Genomic DNA, 25,275 nt, shown 5'->3' on the forward strand with positions numbered 1-25,275 from the left:
TTATTGCAACAGGGAATTTTAGTCCGTACCGCTAGTGTAGCCAACAGTCCCATCTTTCCGGTGAAAAAGAGTGGTGGGAGGAGTTATAGGCTAGTACAAGACCTTAGAGGTGTTATTAAGGTAGTAGAGAGCCAATTCCCCGTAGTGCCAAATCCTGATGCAGATACCACCAAATGCAACCCATTTCACTGTCATTGACCTCTGTTCTGCTTTCTTCTCTGTGCCTCTCCACCCTGACTGTCAGTATCTATTCGCATTTACATACAGAGGTGTGCAATATACATGGACACGGTTGCCCCAAGGTTTCATAGACAGCCCCAGTATCTTTTCCCAGGCATTACACGACTGTTTACAAATTTTTCAACCTGCCAATGGATCTGTTCTAATTCAATATGTGGACGATTTATTGCTATGTTCTGATTCGTTTATGTCATGTTTGAATGATACTAAACTGTTGTTGTTTCATCTCTCGCATACAGGACACAAGTTGGCTAAGAACAAACTACAGCCGCGCCAATCCAGAGTAAAATATTTGGGACACTGCCTAACCCAGGGGTTAAGACATCTCACAAATGATAGAATCCAGGCCATACAGAACATGAAACTGCTGCAGAATCAACAGCAAATTTGTACCTTCTTGGTAATGTGTGGATACTGTAGAATGTGGATCCCAGGTTTTTCTATTTTGGCCTTGCCTTTACAGGACTAAATCTCTTCATCAAAGCCCGATCGTGTCATACACACAGAGGAATCAGAGCAGGCTTTCCTTAATCTTAAGGATAGTCTGACAAAAGCACTTGCATTGGGAATACCTAACTATGAAAAACTTTTTGATTTGTATTGTACGGAAGCCGATGGTTGTGCTGCAGGTGTCCTTACACAAAAACATGGTGATGCCAGAAGGCCCGTAGCATACTACAGTGCCCAATTGGACACTGGCGAGATCACTCCCCACCTGTTTGAGAAGTGTAGCAGCTACCGCTCTATTGGTGAGTAAAAGTGAGGACGTAGTATTGGGTCATGATATGATTGTATACACTCCCCACGCTGTATCTGCTCTGCTGAACTCTGCTCAAACCAGACACGTCGGCTAGGTTTACCAAATGGGAACTAGCTCTGATCGCACCTGCAAACATCACTGTTAAACGTTGCAGCACGCTGAATCCAGCAACGTATTTACCATATGTACAACATGATGTACAAAGGGTGGAAGGAGACGGGTTGCTGGCGGGAGGTGAGTTCAGCAGACATAATGATACACACGATTGTATGGAATATCTGAATCAGACCTTTACTGCTAGACCTGACATACACGACACACCTTTAGAGAATGTAGATGTGACTTTTTACATGGATGGGAGTTGTCATAGACAAACAGACACAGGTGAATTATGTACAGGTTATGCTGTTGTAAATGACACAGACATCATAGAAGCTAAACCTCTTGATCCTCCTCACTCAGCCCAGGTGGCAGAGTTAGTAGCACTAACTAGAGCGTGTGAACTGGCAGCAGGCAAATCTGCTAACATTTACACTGACTCGAGGTACGCGTTCGGGGTGGTGCACGATTTCGGGGCTCTATGGCATCTGAGAAATTTTATGATAGCAGCAGGCACACCAGTTGCACATTCCCAACACATAAAACATCTTTTAGAAGTAATCCAACTGCCCAAAGCGGTGGCAGTAATCAAGTGTAAAGCCCATACATGTGAGGATGATCCGGTGTCACTGAGCAACAACAGAGCCGATGAAGCTGCAAAATGGGCAGCAGGGTTAAAAATATTTTCCTCACTGAAAAAATTATGTCTTTCCAAACAATTGATATGCTGAAATTAATTGAGATGCAAAATTTGTGTTCAATCCAGGAAAAGTCCATTTGGAAGTCCAAGGGATGTGGGCAGGAGTCCTCCGGGCTCTGGAGGGACAGACAAGGTAAGCCAGTAGCGCCCAAGGCATATTACCCCAGCCTGGCTGAGGCAGCACATGGTCTGACTCATCTGGGAAAGCAAGGTGTGTGCAAGTTGGTGAGAGCATACTGGTGTGCACCAGGTTTTTCTTCACAAGCAGAAAAGATAGCAATGTCCTATCTGACCTGCTTGAGGAAGAACATAGGGAAAGCGATCCCTACCGAACCATCCCACATTCCACCGACTGATGGACCTTTCCAGGTGATACAAATTGATTTCATCCAATTACCACCCTGCAGGAATCTTAAGTATGTATTAGTGTGCACTGATGTATTTTCTAATTGGGTTGAGGCCTACCCAGCGGCCACTAATACTGCTGCGTTTACTGCCAATAAAATAGTTCAGGAATTTGTATGCAGATACGGTATCCCTAATATCATTGAGAGTGACAGGGGTACTCATTTCACAGGTGATGTTTTTCAAAATATGTGTAAGCTGATGGGTATTAATAGTCGACTTCACAACCCCTACTGACCGCAAGCCATTGCCAAGGTAGAGAGGATGAACGGGACTATTAAAAATAAGTTGAGTAAAATCATGGCAGAGACTGGACTAGGATGGCCAGAAGCGTTACCTTTGTTCCTACATAGTATAAGGACCACTCCTAGACCCCCTCTAAATCTGTCCCCATTTGAAATACTGTTCGGTAGACAACCTCATTTGATTATAAGTCCACAGGAAGACTTGAAGGGTAACAATGAGGTAACTGTAAAGTATCTTATATCAATGAGTAAGCAGTTAAAACAACAGCAGCAGAAACTGAAATTGTTGTCCAATGATATGCCTGAAACTAACTGTTATGATGTTGAACCAGGAGAATATGTTATGATCAGAAATTTCTTGCATTCAGGTTGTTTGACTGATCGTTGGGAAGGTCCATACCAGGTGCTGCTGACAAGTACTACATCTTTGAAGGTGGCTGAGAGAGATACCTGGGTCCATTCCACTCACTGCAAAAAGGTCAATCAACCGGTGGAGAAATAAGTTGAAGACAAGGCTGATAGCGTGGACCTGTCGCTCGCGAACTTGTCCCTGGAGGATTGAAAAGGTCGTAGTGAGATACCTGAACTAAAAGAAATTTGCAGGTCTTGTTGTAGCAATGGATGGGCCTGCTGTGTTCATTTTCATATTCTCTTTTAGAGTGTTCACCATCCTGGTCAGTACGGGAATGTCCGGTTTCTGTGAAGGGGGACCGAATGTGGAGAAGGGAGTCGATTGCAGTGCTGATGGAGTGGAGTCAGAAGGAGTGCAATGCCAACCAGGGGAATGTCTGACCAATCTTAGTACTGTTATTGTTAAGAGAGCTGTTATTCCGGATACTCGGGGACGGTGTGGAGGTTTATTGTCTGAAGATTCCTGTATTTGTGAGCTTTGTGGGTCCCTAGTTGATGAGAACTGTATCCAACGGTGCCAGCCTAAATATAACCCGTACTGGGGTGGGTATCCTTTAGAGGATTATCATAGCATGGTAGGCAAAGTGTTAAATCAAACTGATTGCTGGGTGTGTTCACATGTGCCACAGGGACAGCATAATGTAGGGTTGGTATATCACGGAAATTTTAGAATTACAAAAAGGGAAAACATTGGATGGAAAATTCCTATCATCCAAACAACCTCATTTCCCTTCCTGGGGACTGGCTACGAGTGGAGCCAGGTATTAACCTCCTCTTCCCAAAGCCCCAGGGACAGCGGGCTGCGGCAGAGCGAAAAAGCTCCAGCATCCCTGGGGTTAAATGCATGCCAGGGGAGCGCGCCTTCTCTGTTTCACAGCCGGCGCCTCCCCCGCTGCACAGTGCCTCTCCATAGCGGTTTGGCGGACTGTGTCAGCGCTCCTCCCCGGGCCCACCTCCTTGGCGGCCATTTTCTCTGGAAGTGACAAACGCTGCTGGACGCTGATACTGGTGGCATCGCGGTCCGGGTCCCCCCGCATACCTCTCCTCCTATTAATGTCAGAGTATGCAGCACTGTTTCCTACCAGGCTCTGTGTCTGAGTAGTTGATCGTAGTGCTGGTAGTGCAGGATGTTATTTCTGCATTGTATGTGACTATTGCTAGCCCTGTCTGCCTGTACTTTCACTTCTGACTGTCAGCCATTTTACTATCCCTGTTCTTTGCTAAAGCCCTTACAGTGTGGTGTTGCAGGGTGTTTGTTGCTTCACAGTAAAAGGTTTTTTTACTGTGTGGGGAGTCACACTACATTTAGTCATCATGTCTGTGTGATTTTCCCCTCCAGCTAAAGTGTACCAAATGTAATGTACCATTTGCGGAGGGAGATGGGAATGCTGAGGGATTGTGTAGGGCATGTCATGTGTTATCAAGCCCGATCTCAGTTACTGTGCCTGTGCAGGAACCGCCCTGGGCTTGTTTTGCTAAGGCACTTACAACCCTTGTGGGCCAGTTGGCACCTCCCCCTGCATTCTCCCAGATGGGGTTAATGCAGCAGTCCGTGGTCTCATCACCCATGCAGGAGTTCCCAAGGCAATTGATGGTACCCCAGTGTCTCCCGCTTTTGTCCCCCGAGGTCTCGCAGGAGCCTGCGTGGGTGAACTCATTGTTCAATATGGTGCAACACATGTCGGATGTATTGCAGGGAGAACCCTCTTTACGGCTGCCTAAGCGATCTTTCCTCTCTCACACGCCTCAGTATGATGAGGATGATGTGTCATCTGATGACGGAGAGATTTTTGACTAATCGGACCAAGAGCCCCTTCGTACTAAGGAGGCGGAGTCCAAGTCTAAAGTGTATATACCTGGCCTTATACGGGCAGTCTGTACAGCTTTAGTTATTGAGGATGAGGATCCCCCCGTGGCTAAATCCAAATACGCCTTCTTTAAGGATGTTAAGGGTGATGCCACTGTTTTTCCTCTATCTGGTCAGTTAGTGGATCATTTAGAGGAGGCGTGGAAAAATCCGGGGAAGCGGTACCAGTCTCAAAAACGTTTGGCCTTTGCATACCCCTTTGCGGATAATTACTTCTTAAAATGGGAAACACCTCCACAGGTAGATTCGCATGTCACACGCCTAGTGAGGAGTGCAACATTGCCAATGCCCCCCATGTCCGCCTTAAAGGATGTTATGGATCGCAAGGTTGAAATATGCCTGAAATCCATTTATTCCCTTGCTGGAGGGGCGTCCAGACTGGCTATGGCTGTGTGCTGGGTGGCTAGAGCCATGGAGCGCTGGGCTGATAACTTGGAGATGTCTCTGGACACAAATAGCGAGCGCCTCTGAATCAGGGCCTAAGTCTCCTCACTTCCAGAATCTCCTCGGCAGCAGTGGCTGCTCGCTGCGCCTTATGGTAGCATTCTTGGTAAGCGGACGCAGATTCCAAAAAGGGATTAGAATGCATACCTTTTAATGGACAAGTCCTGTTTGGCCCTGATGTGGACGCTCCTGCTGATAGCTCCAGTGTGGCCCAGACATCACTGGTACTCAGATCTTCGGAGTCTCTCCGTAGACCCTCCGATGCTGTTGCCTCAATGTCCGGACCTGTTGTCTCAAGGTCCTTGCCATTACCCGGACCTGGGTCGTCTGTCTTTGACGGCGTGGCTGTTGAGACTGCCCTCTTAAGGTCCAGGGGTTTTTCCAGCTCTGTAGTTAACACCATGCTCAGAGCTCAGAAGCCAGCTTCTGCAAGAATTTACCACCGCGTGTGGCATACTTTCTTTGAATGGTGTCACCCTAGAGGCTATGATCTTCAGGTGTTTAGGATATCCAGAGTTTTGGCTTTCCTACAGGCGGGCTTAGATCACGGGCTTCGCCTTGCTTCCCTGAAGGTGCAGGTTTCTGCCCTGTCTGTATGGTTTCAGCATAGGATTGCTACTCTTCCAGATGGCCGCACCTTTATGCAAGGTATACTTCGTATTCAGCCTACCTTTGTTCCACCAGTGGCTCCTTGGGATTTGGCTGTGGTCCTTGGAGATCTCCAAAGACCGCCGTTTGAACCACTGGGCTCAGTGGATTTTAAATGGCTCACAGTTAAGACTGTGGGCCTGATTCAGAGCCGGACGCTATTTGCGGACGGTCGTTCAGAAAAAGGGGCTGGCTATTTAAATTGAGCGCTAGCACTTTGCGGTCTTTTGACTCCTCTATGTCTGAGCGAGCGTTCGAAACATGCGCTCGCTATTTTGTAAGGACGCCCCTTGGCCGCTCGCATCATACGTCATCTCCGCTATTTATTAGATTAATCGAGTACATCAAAAGGCGTATGAACTGCTCGCTATTCTTGTGGTAGCATTTTCCTACCGCAATCATGCGAGCAGTTCAGGCTAAAAGACAATCAAGTGACGTGGTCGATGACGCTGCTTTGTTAATTATGCACACCCTTAAAACGCCCGTTTTGACCGTTTGGCACACCTGCGTTCGGATCTCCACTCCCCGTTTTCAAGCACCTTCCCGTTACCACCCACAAACGCCTCATCCTGTCACTCAAATTAGCAGGCATTCGCTATTTTGCGAGCACACGATTTCCGACCGCACTGATTGGTTGGCGCATGCACATTACAACCCATACGCATGCGCAGATGTGCGAACATCGCTCAGAGCGAATGAGCGGCCGCTTACGAGCGGCTCTGAATCAGGCCCTGTGTTTCTTCTGGCTATTGCCTCTGCCAGAAGGGTGTCAGATTTGGGGGCTTTGTCATGTCGCCCTCCCTTTCTGATTTTTCATGAAGATAGGCCGGTGCTTCGCACTCGCCCTGGGTTTTTACCTAAGGTGGTACTAGTTTCCACATCAATGAGGAAATCATAGTGCCGGCCTTTAATTCCCCAGACATATCGGCTGGTGAGGTCTCCTTGGATGTGGTACGGGCTTTAAGGATTTATGTTGACCATACCAGTTCATTTCAGAAATTGGACTCTTTATTTGTCCTCTATGGTTTCCATAAAAAGGGTTGGCCTGCCACAAAGCTAACTTTGGCAGGATGGATTCGCATGGCGATTTCTGAGGCTTACATTCATGAGGGCCTTCCTGTTCCATCCTCTCTTAAAGCTCATTCCACTCGGTCTGTGGGTCCTTCATGGGCAGCTCGTCGTGGTGCCTCTGCAGTTCAGCTTTGCAAGGCAGCCACGTGTTCATCTGTCCATACCTTTGTGAGGTATTAGGCATTCGATACCTTCGCCTCTCAGGATGCTTCCTTCGGGCGGCAGATTCTCCTTCCAGCACAGGAGCGTCCCCACCCTTAAAGGATACTGCTTTGGGACACCCGGAAGGTATCCTGTGGATACCCTATGGACCCTGAAGTAGAAAATATGAGAGAACTTACCCTTGTTATCTCTATTTCTATGAAGTCCATAGGGTTCCACAGGACTCCCGCCCTGTCGCACCTGTACTGCAGATGGGCTTTGCTCTGGTCACCGGATTTTCCATCTCCTTCTGGTGAGAATATGATTCTTGTGTGTTCCAGACTTTCTTCTCGCTCTTTGTTCTCCTCCTATGGCTTGTTACGTAACTGATTGCCTTGGCTAGGAGGCCGGGTATAGGAGAGGGACCCCAGTGCATCCTGGGAGGCTGAAAATGTAACTGTGGTGCCCGATGACTACCGCCATCGCCTATACCCCCAAGGTATCCTGTGGAACCCTATGGACTTCGTAGAAGATAACAAGGGTAAGTTCTTACCATATCTCATATTATTAAGCAGATAGGGCCACCAGAGGTATACACCTCGATAAAGCCTCTGTTGGTGGTTATACAGATGGACAGAGATCCAGGTGGACACAGTGGGGGACTGTTTTTCTTGCACATGACCAGAAGTGTTCCAATCAGGGGCGGATTGGGCCACCGGGATATCGGGACAGTTCCCGCTGGGCCGGTGCTGACCCACAGGTGCCCCAGTCCTCCCTCTTACAATCAGGGATGCAGAAAGGCTGGGTCAGCCCTGCAGTATGTTTATTACCAGCCCGGAGTATTGGGCGCCTGCCACAATACATCACACAAATCTGCACAGCGCGCCCGGCTATCTTTTCCTGCTCATTAGCGGCAGTCACAAGGCCAGTTGCCAGGCGCCGCACCCGCGCTGCATTGTGTGAAAGATAGTGGCAGCCTCTGCTGCCCACAGATCTTTCTTTTTCCATTCCTCCTTGCTCCACCTCCTGTACTGTGAGTCTGTGTGGAGAGACATCATAACGTCTTGATGTCTCTGCCCATGCGGCGTAGCCGGGGGAAAGTGACCGTGGCGTTAAAGTAAAACTGCAGCAGGCATCAGTCTCTGGGTGCCTGGAGGGCACGCACAACATCCTCCCCACACCGCTGGGCATGACCCTGCAGCCGGCACCCGCCTGCTCCAGGCATAAGGTAACAGAGAAACCTCAGCAGCACGCAGAGAAGAGGAGCCTATGAAGAAGGAACGTGCGGCCCTAGACCGACCCAGTTGTCCCAACTACAGTCAGCCAAATAAAGGTGAGTTACATTAGGTATAAATGTACAGTATATTGGGGCCTCTCCTGCAGGTGATATACAGTATGTCCATACATAGCTGCATTTAGGGAAAAGTGTTAAGTTCAAGTGTTCCCCCGGGATCTTTATTCAGAATAAATATATATATATTTTTTCCAGTTCTAATTTCTGTGCACCCTTCCTGTAAAGAGTTTCCTGCAGTATGTGGGAACCATTGTCCAGTTCTATTATAGTTATTATACCTGCTCTATTACCTTTTGTCCTTTGCGTAGATAACTGTAAATATTAGACAGGCTTAATGAGTAACACTCAAGGGAAGAAACTTGTATGCCCTCATACACTATAGGCTATGTTTAGCTTACAAAAATAATTTTGTTCCCATAAGTATCCATCCCTGTATTTAAGGCCTCTGTGTGGGGTTTGTATGTTCTTCCAATGTTTGTGGGGGTTGGATCCCACACTGCAAAACATACTGGTAGGTTAACTGGTTAATGACAAAAATAAATAAATAAAAACAATAACCCTAATGTGTGTGCATGTGATAGGGAATATAGATTTTTAAGCTCCACTGGGGCAGGGACGTACAGTATGTAAATGACTAAATATTCTCTGTAAAGCACTGTGAAATGTGTGTGCTATACAAATAATAAATACAATAATAATAAATTATTATATAAAGGGTAGGGGAGTTATGGGTATTAAAATATATTATATAAGGGATGGGGGTGTTTGGCATAAAAAAATGTTTTATATATTGGAAAAAAACATGATTAAGCACAATAATCTATATAGAGAAGAGCACTGTAAATTAAAAGAGGAAGTGCTGAACTGCACAACAGGGAAGGGGTTGGGGGTTCACAAAATCATAAATATATATAGGGAAAGGGGTGAGGTGCCACAAAACAATACATTCTATGGAGCCTATTCATCAATTGATAAATGGCCCGATTTCCATGTGGAAACACTAGTTTCCACATGTTTTAGCTACTGGGCCATTCATCATCAGGGGCCCGATAGGACCCCCTGATATTCACGGGAACAAGCGCCATCTTCAGACGGTGCTTGCTCTAGTAGCCCGCTCCTTCCTATAGGATGGAGTTCCGGGGATGCGAAGAGGGATCCCTCCGCTGCCATCTCACGGACTCTTCGGCGGCTTTGCACATGCGTGACCTCGGGTCGACGGAGAGGAGGTAAGTAATGCAGCTACATCTGTTGCGATACTAACCGAGGGGACAGCTGCTATTCGGAGCAGCTGTCCCCACACCGGACCAATGATGAATTGCTCTTGTATAATCTATCCCCCGCTGCGAGTTGGATACTTCAGTATCCCTCGCAGAGAGTTCAATACTTAATCATCGTAGGCCGTACGGCCTCCGTTGATGAATAGGCACCTATATGAGTGAGTTTCTGTGTGGCTTAGACAAAATGGTCAGCATGTACCCAATCACAGCATGCTTATTGTTATATCAGAGCAGCAATTAAAGTGTGGACAGACATTAAATAATGAATGTAAACCTGTACAGCCATTAACATGATAAAAACAAAAAACAGCACTGTTCATTTTATTCTCTCAATGTATATATGTTTCAAATATTTAGCTGTGATAGAGAATTAATTGGTTCTTAATTGAAATATAATGCACAACATTTATTTAAAAAACACAAAGAAAAAGGGTATCAAGAAAGTTTAAAAAGGTTATTAAAAATAATATTTCACAATTATCTCGCATTGGACACATAGGTGTGATTTTGAGTCATACCCATCTGCAACCATTTTGCACAATCACAGCAGCCTCCTTACAAGCTTATACCCGTGTATGACAAATATCAGTTCATCTGTTTGTTGGTTGCCCTCCTGCCCACTGTTTTTCCATCCACAGCTGCAACCGTTATCATTAAAGGTATTTCTCTGGGTGGGTGTTGTAATTTGTGAGAGGTACAGTTTGGTCCACTGATACGCCCTACAAGAGGGAACCCATATTTACTGTATACTGTCAGATTCTAGTGTAGCAAAAAATTGCTAGTTTTAGTGTGAAAATAACTATTTTTTTAAAGAGGGAAATCCCCGCCCCGTCAACAGACCCTTTTCCCTATATAGGGCTGCTTTCAGAAATTTCCCGTGCTGGTTTTCCATCCCAATCCGCAACTGGTTCGAATACCTATACCTGGGAGGTAGCTGCCAAACTTCATACATGCAAATTTGGTTGTGTGATATTAACACCCCCCTCAATCTGGTACACTGCTGTGTCTGTTATCTAGTGGCATTTTATGGATTTTTTTTAATGAATTTGGTAAATTAAATAAACAGTACTTCACTATATATGACATTTTCTCTCGTTATTTATATATCTATGCGGAGGAGAGTGTATTACATTACACTATGGAAAAACTTTTCTAAGTTCATATTTGGAATAAAGGCGGAAAACTCTGATTATATTGTATAATACTATAAGAAGTGGACTCTTGAAACGAAAGAACGATAGAAAATAATTTTTCTTATGTAGAGGTCATTACACCCCGGAGGGTGTGCACAATTGCAAGTACTTTCTATATATATGATTATTTGAGTTTTGTGTGACCACCTCAGCATTTGTTGTCGCACTATTGTGTTGGAGTGCAGGTTTTTCTAGACTTTGTAAAGAGTTTCAAGCAAGTCTCTGCTTTGTTGGACTCAGGCACAGCTGGTAACTTCTTCACACCTGAAGTGGTCCAGTGATGGGCATTACCAACCGAGAGTCTGCTTCATCCTATCAACCTCACAACGATTGATGGAAGCCACACCCTAGAGGGTACCATTAGCCTTCAGACGCAACCTCTGCGAGTCAGGATTGATGCTCTGCACTCTGAACTTTTAAATCTTCTTGTCATACCCAGTGCATTCCATAGTTCTGGGCTTGCCCTGGCTCCATCTGCATAATCCTCAAATTGGCTGAAGAACCTCACAAATCACCGTTTGGGGACCTTCCTACTTCGATTCTTGCCTCCAAAATGCTCTTCTAGTATTCTCTGAAGTACCATCCGGATACACCTCCTCATCAAGAATTCACTGATGTTTTCAGTAAATCTGGTGCTGATATTCTTCCTCCTCACCGTGAATGGGATTGTCCAACTGAATTAATCCCTGGTAAATCTCCCAGAGGGTGAATTTATCCTCTAGCACTCCCAGAAACAAAGACCATTACTGACTATATCCAAGAGAATTTGGAAGAAGGGTTCATCCGCCCTTCCACCTCTCCCGCTGGTACGGGCTTCTTCTTCATAAAAAAAAAGGATGGAGGTCTGTGCCCTGCATCGATTACAGGGGACTGAATGACATCACCATTAAAAACTGCTATCCTCTCCCACTGATTACAGAGCTTTTTGACCAAGTTAGCGGAGCCACCATCTTCACCAAATTGGACTTGCGAGGAGCATATAATCTCATATGTATTCCAGCACTATGTCATTGAGATCTTTTGCGATCTGTTGTACAGACATGTTGTTGTCTATCTTGACGATATTCTCATAATTGCCAATTATGTGAAAGAACATTGCCGGCAAGTAAAGGAGGTTCTGACACAACTCCGTTCCAATCATCTCTACTGCAAATCGGAGAAATGTGTCTTCGAGGTCAAGTCTATTCCCTTCCTGGGATATATCGTTACAGGTTCTGGTCTCAAAATGGACCCAGAAAATCCAAGCAATTCAGGAATGGCCGCTTCCTAATAATCTCAGGACTGTACAGCGCTTCCTTGGGTTTGTGAACTACTATTGCAAATTCATAAAGAACTTTTCCACCATCATTGCATCTATCGCCGTGCTCACCCGGAAAGTTGCCGATCCATCCCGATAGTCACAGGAAGCAAAGGAAGCCTTTCAAAAAAGAAGTTAATTTCAGCTCCTTTTCTTTGTCAACCTAATGTCTTACAGGCATTCGTCTTGAAAGTTGACGCTTCTTCCAGAGGAGTCAGAGCTGTGCTCTCTTAACCCGCTCCCGATGGTCTTCTCCAACCCTGTGGATTTTTCTCCAGAAAATTCACTCTGGCTGAGTGCAACTACTCTATTGTGGATCAAGAACTTATCACTATTAAGTTAGCCTTAAAGGAGTGGCGCTGCATCCCCTTTCCATTCTCACAGACCTTAAAAACCTCTTATAACTTAAGACAGCCAATTGTCTGAATCCGAGGCAAACCAGATGGGCACTCTTCTTCTCACGATTTAACTTCAAATTGTCTTTTTGTCCAAAATGAGACTACATCCGCTGAGAAGCATCTCATCATTGATCCAGTGGCCTTCTCTGCAGCCGGAGTAGAATCCTTACCACCTGTTGGGAAAACTCTTGGCAAGCCCACATTACGCAAGAAACTGCTACATTGGGCTCATGCTTCCCGCTTTGCAGGTCATGCAGGCATACAAAAGACGTTCAAGTTTATTTTCAGGTTTTACTGGTGGCCCTCTCTCAGAAAAGATGTTCAAGACTTCATTGCCTCTTGTAACAAGTGCGCCCAGCATAAAGTGCCTTGACAGTCTACAACTGGGCAGTTACTTCCCCTCTCTGTTCCACATCAGCCGTGAACACATCCGTCGATGGACTTCATTACCGATCTTCCGGTATCAAACAAATTCAACACCATTTGGGTGGTAGTTGACCGGTTCACCAAGATGGCTCACTTTATACCCCTTACCAGCCTTCTGTCAGCTCCCAGGTTGGCTCAATTATTCATACAATAAATCTTCAGACTCCATGGACTTCCTTAGGAAATCATCTCTGACTGGGAAATGCAGTTTGTTGTCAAGTTTTGGTGTTCCTTGTGTTATTCACTTCAAGTAAAACTCAATTTCTCCACTGCCTATCACCCCCAGTCCAATGGTCAGACGGAAAGTGTCAACCGAGACCTGGAGTCATTTCTTCATTTATTTGTATCCTCCTCTCAGGACAACTGGGCTGAACTGCTTCCTTGGGCGGAATTTTGTCACAACAATCAATACCATTCTTCATCTGGTTCCACGCCCTTTTATGCCACCTATGGTCTTCACCCTCGAATTCCTGAGTTTCAGCCTCTTTCTGCTTCACAGATTCCAGCTGCTGACCACACCTTGCAGCACCTCTCCAAGGTTTGGAAAGAGATTCGCTCCTCCCTTGTGAAGGCTTCTGAGCGGTTCAAGAAGTTTGCTGACAGGAAGAGGAGAGCAGCTCCCAGTCTCAAGGAAGGTGATCGAGTTTGGCTCTCTACACGAAATCTGCAGTTAAAATTTGTGACCCGCTACTGTACATTGGGCCATTCGCCATTGAGTGTGTAATCAACCCAGTTTCATTTAAAGTCAAGCTACCTCCCTTCCTGAGGATACCAAATTCCTTCCATACTTCTTTATTGAAACAACTCATACTCAACTGGTTTCATTCAACACTTCCAAAGGCACCCAAAGTCCAGACTCATCGTGGAGTTGAATACGAAGTGGCAAAGATTCTGGACTCTAGAATCTGTTGGACATCTCCAATACTTAATTCACTGGAAGGGCTATGGCCCAGTAGAACATTCCTGGACTTTTGTCTCTGACATCCACGCTTCTCAGTTGATCAGAGCATTCCATGCCAAGTTTCCACGAAAGCCTAAGAGGTGTCCTGGGGCCACCAGTCAAAGGGGGGGGGGGGGGTGTTGTCATGTTCCAGACACTTACAACCACCTTTTTACCTCTCCAGTGCCTGTCCAGGCTAGCGCTGAGGTCCGCTCGTGCTGCACATCGCCCTCGGCTGGTGCTGAGGTCTACTCCTTCCATGTCTGCTCAGTGTCCACGTCTCCCCAGCATGATTGTATACAAACTGCACGCCAGAGTTCCCACCAGAACAACAGTATGGGGGCACAGCCATGTTGGACTCTGTCACCTAACGCCCTTCCTCCACTCAGAGCGCTTCTCCCAGACCAGCCGATCGCAGCATCCTGGACCTCATTCAGAGTCGGTCGAAGCGGCCGCACAGTCGTATAGAAAAAGGGGCCGGATATGCAAATGAAGCACACGCATGTTGCGTCCCTAAGGTTGGATCGGTAGCTGGCCGACCAAGGGGTGGATGCGGTCAGATCGCTAAAAATATGCCCACTTCTCCTACGCATAACACGTAATCTCCGGCTACAAAAGGATTAATCGCGAGCATCGAATGCCATCAGAACTGGTCGTATAGCTAAAGGTTGACCTGACCCTCTCCTAAGCTCTACGATCATGTCAGTGTAAAACCTCCCCTGTCACGTGTGCCATGACGCTACTTATGCACTCCCATAAACCGTATGCACTCCCATAAAACGCCGTTCGCATAATTAGGCACGCCTGCGTTCGGATCTCCACTCCCCCGTTTTCAAGCACCTTCCCCTGTTACCACCCACAAACGCCTCAATCTGTCACTCAAACTACCGACCTGGCTGTGTTCAAGGAGAGAGAAATTTCTGATCGTAGCCGCTAGTTTACGCACGCGCATTGCGAACTGTACGCATGCGCAGATCAGTGAACATCGGTGGCGTACGACCGTGCGGCCGCTTCGACCGACTCTGAATGAAGTCCCCAATCCCTGGGGATCCACTCCTATGAATTCCTTTTCCTGACTGGCCCTTATTGCCAGTAAAACGTCGCTTCTTGCTGAAGCGACGGCTCATTACTCAGCTCCCAGATACTCTGTATCTGAACTGTCTTAGGGGCTGATTCAGCAAGGATCACTATTGCTAAAGCATACACAGCTTGAGTACTCGGGGCCTGATTCAGCATGGAACGCAGTTGCTTATACACACACAATCTCGCATGCGTATGCATCGCAGTGTGCGAACTAGCCGCTGCAATCGGGACAGCGATCGCAGAGGATACGCAGCAGACCCATGGCAAAGTGATTGACAGGAAGTTCCGTTTGCGGGTGGTAATAGGGGAGTGGGCGGGCGAACGCAAGCATGCCAGTGCGTTGCAGGGGCGTGCATAAATAAGCCACTGCGATACCAGAGGCTGCCTGAGGCCTCATAGCATGCACTAAAGTAAGCAATTCCTGAGTAAGGTCTGGGCTTAAGTAATCGATGTTACTGATTGTTTCTCTATGTTGGCCAAGTATACGGATGTGAGTAAGGAAGTGGGTGTCCAATGTGAATGCAAACATTTAAATATCACCACTGATATTAGCAACTGCGTTGCGTGCGTATAAGCAGAATAGCGATCCATAGTGAATCAAGCCGTCAATGCATGCAGAAAGGTTAGCAATCTATAAGTAAGGTCTGACCCAGGAGTGTATCTAGGGATCCAAGCGCCCCTGGCAATGTAATGGACTGGCGCCCCCCCATGCAGTGCCCCCAGTAGTAACCCTCCAGTAGCAATCCCCCTATGCTGCATTGCCCCCATTAGTAGCCCCCCCTGTACAGTGCCACCAGTAGTGGCCACCCCCCTAAATTACCCCCAGTAGTGGCCACCCCTATACAGTGCCCCCAGTAGTGGTCACCCCTATACAGTGCCCCCAGTAGTGGCCACACCACTAAATTGTACCCAGTAGTGGCCACCCATATACAGAGCCCCCAGTAGCAGGCACCCCCCCCATAAAGTGCCCCAGTAGCGGCCACTCCCTATTTCAGTGCCCCCAGTAGTGGCCACCCCTATAGAGTGCCCCCAGTAGTGGCCACCCCCCTAAATTGCCCCCAGTAGTGGCCACCCATATAGAGTGCCCCCAGTAGTGGCCACCCCTATACAGAGTCCCCTGTAGTGGGCACCCCCCCACAAATTGCCCCCAGTAGCATCCACCTCCTATTTCAGAGCCCCCCCTACACACATACACACACACACACAAAGAAAGAAAAAAAAAACTTACCTGATCCTCGCTCCTGACACGACCGCCGCTGTCCGCTCAGTCCTGCCCGCTCTTCTCCTGCATGGGAGAGACATCATACATCATGACGTCTCCCATCACATGCTGCAGAGGGAGCCGGAAGACGGAGCTCATTAGTGAGCTCCAGCCGGCTCCCTCCGCGGACAACGCAGCAGCTAATGAGAGTCTGTCTGACTCTCATTAGCTGGCAGCTATTACAAACACACAGCCGCCGCTGGCAACTGTGTGTTTGTAAACTGTGTAGGGCAGACCGCTCTCACTGCCGTCTGCCCTACACTTGTGGGGCCGAGGGACTTGTCCACCCCTTGGCTACTGGTGGCACTGCCGGGTGGCGCCCCCCCTTTGGTCGGCGCCCCTGGTGAGTGCCATCCTGGCCAATGGGTAGATACACCCCTGGTCTGACCTGCTGTAATTGTGTGAGATGCTCCAATGTATTTCGATGTTACCGATATTTTGGATGGTTTGCAAGGTATTACGGATGTGCGACAATGGAAGTGGGCGCTTGTATGTTGTCTGTGCGAGTGCTTTGCGATTGCAATTATTAGCATTCTTTTGCAACAGACCTGTGTGCACGATTGCAGCTGTGATCGCATCAACGATCCTTGCTGAATTAGGCCCTCATTCAGAGCCGCTCGCTATTTGCGGTCGTTCGTTCTAAAACAAGGGGTGGCTATTCAAATGAACCATTCGCTAATTGCGGTCTGTTCACGCCTCTAAGTCTGAACGAGCGAGCAAAACTTGCGGTTGTAAATTTTGAAAAATACGCCCCCTTGCCGCTCGCACCATACGTCATGTCCGCTATTTATTAGATGAATCGAGTACATCGAACAGCGTATGAACTGCTCGCTATTCTTGTGGCTGGTTTTTTCAACCGCTATTTTGCGAGCAGTTCTGAGTAAAAAGAAACCAAGTGACGTGGTCAATGACGCTGCTGTATTAATTATGCACTCCCTTAAAACGCCCATTTTGACCTTTAAGCACGCCTGCGTTCGAATTCCACACCCCCGTTTTCAAGCACCTTCCCCTGTTACCACCCACATACGCCTCCTTCTGTCACTCAAAATAGCAGGCATTCGCTATATAGCGAACAAACGATTTTGGGCCGCACTGACTGGTTTGCGCATGCGTATTAAAATCCATACGCATGCGCAGATGTGCGAACATCGGTCAGAACGAACGAGCGGCCGCTTACGAGCGGCTCTGAATCAGGCCCTTAGGCCCCCAGTCTGTTATATCCAGTTCCTAGATCTGGTAAACAAGTCTCCTATACCATCTTGCATACCAGTCTGGTTTTACCACTGTGACTTGTTCTTACAGCAACCATTGGTTCCAGCCGATACCTCCAACCATCTGTCTCATCCGATGCTTCCAACATCGGACTCTTATCAATTAAACTCCTCAATTCATCAACATCGGACCCAACTGATTAAGTTCATCAACATCGGACTCTTATCAATTAAAGGCCTGATTCAGACCCACTCGCGAGCGCATAGCAATCACAAGTGGGTCCATGGCCGGGCAGTGCGCATGCACTAGCCCCGTAGTGAGTGAATTTTCACTCGCTGTGGGACTCACTACAAGACGGGGCGGCTGTCAATTGTGATTGACAGCTCGCCCCGTTTTGTAGGCATGCAGGGGGGGTGGCTGGACAAATGGAGGCGTTCCTGAAGGAACGCCTGCCATTTTTGGGCGGCCCTATTGACATCACCAGTGATGTCAGTAGTGAACTTCCTGCTCTATTAGAGCAGGAAGTTCACTGGGGCTTGTGGTGGATGAGACCCTACCACAAGGGTCTCATCGCAAGTCCGATGGTCGCGATAATCGCGACCATCGCCAGGCTGTCCGCTAAAGCTGTGGGTGGTCACCCACAGCTTAGCGTGTGACCTGGAGGCCGGGGGAAAAAAAAAACGGCTCGCCCTGATTCAGAGCGAGCACTCGCAAATATCGAGCGCCTCTGAATCAGGGCCTAAGGGCCTGATTCAGAGCCGGACGCTCAGAACGAGCGCCCGCTCTGAATCAGGGTGTGTCTTTTTTTTTTGAGAAACAGCATTTTGGACGTTCACATAGCTGTGGGTTACCACCCTCAGCTTATGCGAGCGTCCATGATGATGGTCGCGATGGTCAAGACCATCGCGACCATCGGGCTTGCGACGAGACCCTTGTGGTAGGGTCTCGGTGACCGCAAGCCCTGGAGTGATTTTGGCTCTATCAGAGCCAAAATCACTCCCACTGACATCACTAGTGATGTCAGTGGGGCCGGACCCAGACGGTAGGCGTTCCCATGGGAACGCCTCCGTCTGGGCAGCCACGCCCCGGCACACCCACCAAAGGGGGCGTGCTGTCACTCACCATCGACAGCATGCCCCCTTTGGTGCGAGACCCATAACGATGGCTACCCCGTCGTTATTCGGGTCTCGCGCATGGGCACAATGGAGGCGCCTCCGTCATGCGCATGTGCATTTGGGCAACATCGACCCGCTTGCGAGCGTACAGCGCTCGCGAGCGGGTCTGAATGAGACCCTAAGTTCCTTAATTCATCAACATCGGTCTCAACTGATCAAGTTCATCAATTCTTCTACATTGGATTCAATTGCATCAAGTTCTTCGAATCATCAACATCGGTCTCAAACCGATACAGCTCTCAAGCCAGCATCCTCAGTCCCAATCCGATTCTGCTCATTTATTCAGTATTATATATTCAGTTCCATTCCAACCTGCTGTTCAATGAAGACATTCTATTCCTGTTCTCGCCTTTGGGCCCATCATCCACTGCCGTATCTCTACCTCCTCACATCTATACATGAGGAGGTCCTGGCTCAAACCAACTAAGTTCATCCACGCCTCTCAAATCTCCTCTTCAGTCTCACATGCCTGTTTCAACCCAAAACCAACCCTCAGGCGTGACAGCTGTGGATGGCTTTTTGCTGTTCATCCATCTGCTGAAGCATATTAAGGGTGAAATTCCACCTGGTTACCACCTCTTGCTTCAGTTGGGCAAATTCAATTGTTCTTGCAGCTGCTGCAATGTCCTGCATGTTGTGGCTAAATAGCGAAAATGTCCTGAAATTTTTTGGGCCACAGGCAGCATCTCCTGCATGCCCCTGTGATTTTTTGAAAACCCCTGTACCACCAAGTTGATCGTGTGAGCAAAGCAGGGGATGTGTTGGAATTCACCCAGCTATAATGCTTATACAATATTTGTGGCGTTATCAGAAATCACAAATCCCGAGGAAAGTCCAAGTGGGATAAGCCATGTTGCTATGACATCCCTTAGTTTTTCTAAGAGGTTGTCAGCGGTATGCCTCTTATTGAATCCGGTGATACACAGAGTAGCCTACCTCTGAATGAGGTGGCATTGTTTGTTAGATACTGCTACTGCTGAAGGTGATTCACCCACCCAGTTGGCTGTCACAGTCATGTAATCTTTAGTTTGCCCACTACCGCTTGTCCACATGTCTGTGGACAGTGGGTACAATGGCAGTTTGTAGGCCAATAATTTGTTTTTTTTTAATGTCCTGGTACAGTCGAGGAATGGCTTTTCATGTACAATGGAACCAAGATGGAATTTGGTACTGGGGACACAGGCCCTGAATTAACTGTTAATTGTGGAAGCATATCTAATACTGGACGTCAGTGATCCACTATGCAAGCTGTCATTCTTGGTTGCTCTTTCAAAGGATTGTTTAACAATCAATTGTTTCATGAAGCTACTACTAGTTGTCTTCTTGGTCCACTTCTGGGATGAAGATCCACCCCCAACAGCAGCAGAGGAGTCTTCTGAGGAATCCTGGAAATGGGAGTCACCTAGCCTTAACAAATTGGATGCAGAACTACCTCCGATCATTACTGAGGATATTGAGGATGAAGGTGTTGGTGGTGGAGATTGCAGGTGCTGGTATCTAGTTTGGGAGAAGGGATGCTGGACTGCTTGTTGTTATTTTTGTAGCACCAGTTTCTGATGTTATCAAAAACTTGTCATGAGCTCGCTGCAAATGACATAACAGGGTAATGTTCCTAGATGCTTAACGCTCCTACCCCTACTTACTGTGGTTCCCCAAAGACTACAGGTGCTTCACAAACGTCAGAATTTGGGTTAAAAAAAATCCACACATAAGTGGATTTGTTGGTCCTATGCCCAGGCATGACAATGGCATTCTTCTTATCATGGCCAAGAGCTGCTACCACTGGTGCCTGATTTAAACAACATCCTCATCTTCAACATCCTCATTAGCACCGGCGTCAGCTACACAAATATCTCCCTCATCCTCTTGCACTTCCTTGGTGGCATCCTCACTTTTTATGTCATCAGCTATACTTGTGCTGCTCATACCCACATTTGCAGAGGGAGCAGAAATGGTGGATGGCGGCTTCTCTGAGTACAAAAGTATCAGAAAGGTCAGGCTGACACATAGCACTCGTGGACACACTTAGACTTTCCTCAAAGATTTGTGATATTTCTGTTTCTGAATGCACAGTTTGTTCTACTGCCTTAGAGGTTTTCATTTGTTTTACATCTCTTCTAGACTCTGAGTGAAAAGGTCTAGCATCGTCATGAGAGGCAGAAGAAGATGCCTCACTGACCATTGCAGAACCACCACTCAGAAATAAAGGCCAAGGCCTGAGTCTTTCATTGCCACTGTGTGTGGTGAATGGCATGTTGCCAATGTTATGTTGTTCTGCAGCAAACTTTCCCTTTGTTAGAGGTGTTTTTTTCTTTACCACTATATATTGTTTTTTTATTTTAAATGCCATGACTTAAACCCTCTATGCCCTTGAGCATCAGCTTTAGTAGATGATGTTGAAGGACTAGTATTGTCATCATGAGTGGTGGCAGCTGCTGGAGTGCTAGTATTTGCTTGCTCTTCTTTAAACTGGTTGTTATCCATTTTTCAATTCGCAGATCCCTACATGGAGTCAGGCTGCTTTTACGCACATGCTCTGGGGTAATACAGCGTACTTGGGGACACAATACAAATACAACAATTTTTATTTTTTAAAACTGGCAACTTGGCTCACACTGCGTGGAGTCAGACCATTTTTGTGCACATGCACTGGGATAATGCAGCGTTCTGGGGTGCAGTGCACAGTACCAACAAATTCAACAATTAAATTTTTTTTAATTGGCAGCTTGGCTCACACTGAAAAGAGTCAGACTGCTTTTACGCACATGTTCTAGGGTAATACAGGGTGGGTGAGTGTTCAGGCATTTGGGCTCACTGGGATTTTCCTTGTACCCCTGTGGGTCAGTCCAACCCTGCACATGGCTTGCTCCTAATCAACATCATGCACCTACCCTATACTTGGAGCAAATTATACTTGCCGCGTTTAACCTGTGCTTTAGTCGCAGCGCAGTTGCACGCACGTGCCCCTCACTGAAAATTTGCCTATGTGAGGTTGCTCCATTACAGCCCATTCTGCCTCTCCGGTTGTAAATATGGAATCGATGGAAGTGCCCAGGACTCTGCATCGTCCTCAACTGCGATGCGCCCATTTCTGGGACACGCCCAGTGTAAATAGACACAAGAGACAATCTGCAAATGGGCGTACGTTCATATCTGCATCATGCTCAATCACAAACCTCATGTCACTAAGGCGTTACAGTCATTCTTGACCTGGATTAGAACAAGTTACAATACTAGGTTGCACTTTGCTAAAAGCCTCCCTGAGAAAGCCTGCACAAGGATCACTCCTTCTTGGAAAGTAGATTGCTGTGAAAGAAGAAATGTAACACTGTAAAAAGCCGTCCAAATTGCTGCTGCTATGGAAACAATATGTTCTTTGATATCTATGGAAACTATATTTCCTTTATTATGAATAGAAATGTTTATTTATAAAGCTTAAAACAAATATTGTCTAGATCAAATTATTGGACATAATAATAAAGGCTTCTGAAATATCTAATTCTGTGCATTCAAGGCCACCCTTCCACCTCTAGTTCATTCCTCATTGCTGTACATTTTAGAGATGCTCTTTTGATAACCAAAACTATATAAAAACATAGTCTATCTAGCCACCAGAGGGTGCTGTTGTACCATAATGCATACCAAACCTTAACTTTTGATTGTCTTTTCTTATATTGACAATACAGTAAATAGGAGCTTTAATTTTTTTCTCTTCAAAAGTAGATACAAAAAAAGCGTTCACAGGTGTTTTCCAACACTAGCCTTCTTGTGGTCAGTTGCTGGTGAATGGGAATCACTAGGAATTCCGGCTTTGAACATGTTGTGTCGGTCAGTCATACAGTGTGCGAGTGGATCAATTTGTTTCAGGGATTTTTAAGTGTTTTGTTGTCCACACCCCTCTATTTGAATTACAAACGGGGGCAAGAAAGAAGGAAAAAAGATATGCTTTCCCCATTAGGACTACAATGCTTAAAGAAAAAATAAAATACTGTAAATAAATAAATATATGTATATATATATATATATATATGTATATATATATATATATATGTATATATATATATATATATATATATTATATATATATATACACTATGTAAACTTTATTTTAGAATTGTGTGTCACACATTGGGGTCTTAGCCCCAGTTACTGGGTCAAACAGTGTCACATCACTGGTTGCTTCTGGCATTCCTGAGATCCGCACTGCTGTGCCCCTGACATTTACCCTCCTGTGGTGTTGCATGGGTGCAGCCATCTTGGATTTGTCCACATGACTACTATCTGCCTTCTGGATTGCAGCAATTGTGCTCACATGACCTGTTAAGCCAATAAGCGTTGAAATAGCCCAAGTTAAATAATCTCCTGTGCCCAGGTCATTGCCAGAACAACTCTCTTCTCCCTGCAATGGCTTCCAGCTTTGTTTTAGTTTCTGCATCTGTGCTTACAAAGTGCATCTGACTCAGCTTCCAGTGTTCTGTACTAACTAAGTGCACCTGCATCTGATCAGTGCATCAGAATCTCATTTAGTTAAAGTGTTCTGTACTTACAAAGTGCATCTACATCTGATCAGTTTCTATTGTCCAGTGCTTACAAAGCGCATCTGCTGCATCTGACTCAGCCTCCATTGTTCCATGCTTAGAAAGTGCATCTGCACTGTCCCAGCTTCCAGTGCATATACATTTGGTACCTATTGCTTGTCCCCCGAGAATAGTGGGATACACACCTCAAGTGTAATATTGTGGAAATGAATAAAGAATGTTTGGTTGAGAAATTATTATAGATGCAAATATTGTACATCAATAAAGCTCACAGATTAGTCATTAAGAAAGTTGTTCTTCCTTTATCTTTAACCTCATATCCACATGTGATGGAAAACCAGAATAGGAACCCACTTTACCTTTAGTGTTTGAAGAGTATAGGTCTTAAATATTTTATTTGACATTTTTAGTGGAATAATATGTAATGAATCTATCTTCAGCACCAAAGAGAATCTCTCACTTCTTACTGGTAGCATTCTACTGCCATAAGGATCAAAGGGCCTGATTCATTATGGAACGCTACTGTAACAGCGTACGCAGATTGGTCGATGGTGCGTACTGCGTTTTGCGTTGCAGTGCGCGAGTTAGCATTGCGATCGCTCTGCATTCACCGCAGACACAAAGCCATCACAGACAGAGGGACGGGACGTCAGCGGTTGGGGGGTGGTGACGGGGGTGAGGTTGGAGAAACGCATGCGTGCCTGTCTGTTTGAACACCGTTACTTGGGAGTGCATAAATTAGCCACTGCGACAGCATACGCAGCTTGAGTACTCGCTGCGTGCGATGAGGTTAGCAATTTCTGAGTAAGGTCAGACCTGCTGTAATTGTGCATGAGAGGCCGATGTTACTCGATGTTCCCGATTTATACGCAGGATTGCAAGGTATTACGGATGTGCATAAGTGGTAGTGGGCGTCTCTATGCTACCTTTGGGCGTCTATAATAGCATTGTGATTGCAGTCATTACCATATTTTCGCAGTGGTCCTAATCGCAGCCCATAAATCCCTATGCCAAAATGTGTGTGTTCATTATACATAGATATCAAAAAGTGGGACAAAAAGTGTGATAAAATCATTCAAACAACTTTTCAAATGATTGTTGCTGCTACTACACCAACTACTCACTCACACGTCTCCGCATAGGGATCAGCAATCCCTATGCTGGCACCTTTTTACCTGGCATTTCCCTAGGTTCTCTTTCTAGCCGAAAGTGAGAAAACTAAGTGCTCCTCTGAATGATCCTGTAAAGATTATGTTTTTTTCTTATTATATATCAAACTCAGTCTGACAGAAAAATGTACGTGTTTGTGTTACAAGTGACTGACGTTTCCCTCAATAAAGCAGCAAGGACATGCAGCAGCTTCAGCGGCTATATTTAGCTTCATAAGTGGCGAATCGTTTTTATCTCTTGTTGTCAAAGAAACCTGCAGTATATTGTTCCCATATTACCATGGTATCCTACTTGTTACCCTGTTTGAGAGGACTATTGACTGACTTACCACATGCATAATACACCCATGTTCTATACCAGAGACCCAGACAGTACTAAAGAAATCACTTCCATCGGGTTGTGGTCCAGGTCCTCTAACAGTAATAAGAAATGCATATTCACACAGCTGTGTGTCTCTTTCTAAGGCAGGCACTGCTGGGTGATGGCTCTGTATTAGACACTAGGGGATAAATTCAGTGCCAATCAGTTTTGCCCTGGCTACGCGCTCGCAAGATGGTATGAATCAGGCCCTAAGTCGGAAGGCCTTACAGTGTATGAAGTAGCGGGCGAGGAGGCGGACTAGGGAGGCCCAACGACCATCGATGGTCTGCAGCAATTGGTGGTCTATGGCTGATTGCGAGTATTTTTTCCACGATGATACTGCACCAATGCAGCACCATCAATAGTTTCTACTGATGCTTTTAAAAAAAAAATCAATGGTACAGCCTTTGATGGCCATCACTAAGGCAGATGAGGAGGTGGACACAACGAGGTGGGCGAGGAGACGGGTACACTAAGGGCCTGATTCAGAGTCGCACGTAAATCAGCTGCAATTGCATCCATCTTTCGTGTTTGGAAATAAATGTGGGTTTCCGCCTGTATTCGGAGTTGTCTGCATCTATATGACCGCACCACAGGCCTGTGGTAGCACAGATGCATCA

Source organism: Taudactylus pleione, unplaced genomic scaffold (assembly GCF_031769625.1).
Source record: "Taudactylus pleione unplaced genomic scaffold, aTauple2 ptg000276l, whole genome shotgun sequence".
Classification (NCBI taxonomy): Eukaryota; Metazoa; Chordata; class Amphibia; order Anura; family Myobatrachidae; genus Taudactylus; species Taudactylus pleione.